Source organism: Pecten maximus, chromosome 12, assembly GCF_902652985.1.
Source record: "Pecten maximus chromosome 12, xPecMax1.1, whole genome shotgun sequence".
NCBI classification, from domain to species: Eukaryota; Metazoa; Mollusca; class Bivalvia; order Pectinida; family Pectinidae; genus Pecten; species Pecten maximus.
In genome coordinates, this window is record NC_047026.1 from 11722655 (window position 1) to 11726549 (window position 3895).

The following is a 3895-nucleotide window of genomic DNA, read 5'->3' on the forward strand; positions in this document are numbered from 1 at the left end:
TGTAATCAATCAGGGAAATACATAAAACATCACAGAGGCGTAGTTTAAATATAGATTTATTTCTCGTTTGGCTTATGTCTTCATTAATGGTTTACGCGTGGTTAAAGACAGACAGTAATTGTGTGTACATGTACTTCTACTAATAAATGGATGTAATTTACAATCACAAGTATTCTGAGAATTGGTGTGGTATTCCAAACTCAATTCGCAAAAATCACATTATTTGCCTCTTTGATCTTTGGATTATTTGCGTTTATTTGCATTTCAGATGATCTTTTCCTGTATTCGGGATTCGGGACACACAGTCAACTGTCTTTCCTGGTAATATTTGCATTGATTCAGTAAACTTTCATACTTTGATAAGTAACATTTTTCTTTTATTACATACTAATATACATGTAAACATGTTTGGTTTGTTAATTTTTGTTTCGGAGATTTATTTTTTTCCAAATTTTGTGACCTTTGTGTTTGATCATTATGAAATCGTGAAAGTGAAAAAAAGCAAAAGTGAAACTTTCGTTTAACTATCTGGGGAAAATGCATCGCCATATCAAACTATTGAGTATATAACACATTAAAATAATATATCCACTTTCAACACAGGTTAATATTAGAACTTATTATTTTCATATTATATTTAATATTATAATATTTTGTTTAAAGTTATGACTGTTTAGCGTATTTATGGTCAATATTACGCTATAATATTCCAAATCTATCATTTTACTCTCACCTATTGAAAGGTGAAATCTCAATACACTATTAAAGCAATGTCAAACGTATTTTGACGTCTCATCGTGTGATGTATTTGAAATATTTTATGTGTTTTATAATATTACATAACTAATTAATATATTGTTAATTAATGAACTTGGAACATTAGTATTACCATATGTTTAATGAAGCCTAATAAGAATAAACGGTAAGTTATATCGAGATAAGAGAATTATCGTGTGGATATTACATCAAACAAACCATAATTCTGTTCTACACCGCTGTGACTCATTTCATATGTAATATATATATATATTTATATATAATATATAAGAGCTATTTCAATAGTTACAGGTGTTAATGCCATATTTTAAAGATTCGCAATTTGTCAGATCCCAAGTCAGCTGTGTTATTTATGAGTCAATCTATAAAACCTATAAACACCAATTACATACAGCGCAAACATTGTACAATTTTGATTACTTCATCATTTTACAGGCGAGGTTATCTTTGTCAACTGTAATTTGCTATTTAATTGCGTTTATTCCCTTCATTAAATGTTTTTATATCTGTGTGTAAAAATCTACCAAATACAAACGCATCAATGATTCTGATTAAGATGAAAAATGGTAAGGTGTTTTCTTTCAGTCAGTTGCTTTCTGCACTATCAACCATGTGGTATCTCGGATCAAATTAATATCCAATGACTTTCCGATCTCTCACTGATAGCTTAATGACGTAATTGGTCCATCATATTCCTTTGTTAAAGGGCGTCCATGCATAAGGTCATATGCCCCCCTGGTAATGCCAGCCGACAACAATACTACCATTTCTCCACATAAAACCTGGAATGTTGAGAACGAAAATTATCATCAAAACATCAATTTAAGTGATTCATACGTTTGTTAAATAGAAAAGTTAAAAAAAGACCTTACCATCAAAGACCTGTATATAGAGCTTAAATTGTACGCCTGGAGCAGTCCTTCGTATGAGTCAGAAAAACTTATTGTTCATCTTTCGTATCAGTACCTTCAAATTAACTGATATCGTAAACTGAAACTCTCGTGCGACTTTTGTCAACACAGTTTTGATTGGAGATACCATCTTTTTTTAACCTGTAGTAGTATATTGTATTTCGGCCTTTAAACAGTACTGCTTGTAACGAACCAAGAAATTCATATACCAGACAGTAATAAATACTAACAATGCTTTGGTCCACGCACACCGACTGATTGTAAACATCAAAAGTAAAACGATACCACTGAAAAGCATATTAATGTTGTTTTGAGGTCTAAGGAGCAAAAGACGCTTTCCCTTCAGGACACCTGGAACTAGGATCCATATTAAATTGTATGTCTCTTTTGTTTGTATTCTATCCTTGTTTCATCTATTTTGAGATAATATTTCCATTTCAATGTCGGCATTCTTCGCTGATTTTGTTTACTTAATCATAAATAAGTCCAAATTAATGATATATTATCATATATAATGATATATTCAACCAAGGTGTCGGAAACGATATATTTACTTTCATCTTGGTACATATAACTATGCCATTCCATGTTTGATTCTTGTAATCCATATTTACGTCTCAATTAACAAGCACGTCATGAATTCTTGTTGACAGGAAAAATCCAACTTCTTACTATTTTAGGATTGAAATGAAGCCGTTTACCTAATATCAAGCCTCATGAATTCAATTTTCCTGTTCTATTTGATTTCAGAATATTTTATTGTCAAGATGGTACAGACAAAGGGAATTGGGCAACAGGACAAGCCTATAAAAGCCCTCTCCTATTTGAAGTTGGTGAAACACTTTGTGTTATGAACAATCGTACATAGTTGCGACATTCACTTAAGATATAAGACACATATATCAATGACGTAAAGTTGCTGTATAAACTTAAATATCAATTATATTTATAGCACGATATCTATTCATTTCTTATAACAATTACCTGTATCTCCAGCATAAAAGTTGATGTGAATCATTGGTATCTTACATCGATGATCATGGTGTCGATATCGTCGCATTACGTCATTTGAACGGATGTTTGTTTGTTTTTGTTTAACGTCCTATTTACAGCCAGGGTCATTTTAAGGACGTGTCAGGTTTGGAGGTGGAGGAAAGCCGAACTCGCAACCCAGAGGTGGAAGGCTAGTGATTGAACGAATGGTTATATAGATAGAAGGTAACAAATGCCTGCTGGTACAATGTTGTATTTAGTTCTTGTAGAACAATATCTTTACATTTCCATCAAGTCATTCAGTCACAAGTCAAGGTCGTTTTATATCATTACAACTCTTTACCCTTCCGAAACGCCAGAATCCCTATGTGAAAGTGTATTTTTGCTTGTATCTTATCCTGTTTTTTTTTCGGTTTTGAGTTTTAACTATTGCTTGATCATGTTGACCTTTGCCCCTTATTTAATTTTTGCTAGCATCAGATTTTGAGTTGCTATACAATAGATTTTTCAAACTAAAGTTTTTCAACAAAGAGCTTGCCAATGACTCTCATAACCGGTTTATGGAAGCAATGCTTTTTTTATGAATATCGATAACTGAGTAGTCGTTGCATCTCAAATACGTATGTTATCAACAGTGTGGTAAGTATATTAATGACATTGATTTAAATATGAACATCAGCATCAACGATCTGAATTGATATATCTAGTCCTATATTAGTGAAACTATTAAAAAAGTTAAAGATGCTTATGTTGTGGTTGATATATTTCCGTGAAAAAAGGTCACTTGGAAATTGTAAAATATAGCTGCTTACTGTAAAGTGGCTATTTTCGTGGGAGGTTAATTTCGCGAATTCAATATGTAAAGTACACACGTGGAGTAATTTTCGCGATCGACTCACCTTCGTTTGTCGTTTGAGATCACACAAATTGATATCAAAATAATACGTATGGGGGGAAATTTTTGCGTTTTCTGTATCACACTATAAAATAAAATTTAATTGAATCGGGCGAAAATATAATCTGAGCATATGATAGGTTATTTATTTCTTTTCTTTTTATGTCATGATAATACACATGGGTTTTTACGTAAACTATCGAATATGTTACCATAGGTAAGGCCAAACCTGAACACACAAGGTTTTCCCACATAAAATGTACACGAATATCACATGTCATGTATTCAACATTCAAAACTCCAGGTCTGTATTAGAAAT

The 3895-nt window shown here is 32.0% G+C and overlaps 1 long non-coding RNA gene across 1 annotated transcript; it reads left to right on the forward strand.

Moving 5' to 3' along the window:
• Window positions 1-235: 235 nt before the first annotated feature.
• LOC117339282 lies at window positions 236-2580 on the forward strand. Its single transcript, XR_004535149.1, has 3 exons — window positions 236-321; window positions 2004-2064; window positions 2439-2580. It is a non-coding gene; the product is annotated as an uncharacterized LOC117339282 (long non-coding RNA).
• Window positions 2581-3895: the final 1315 nt, after the last annotated feature.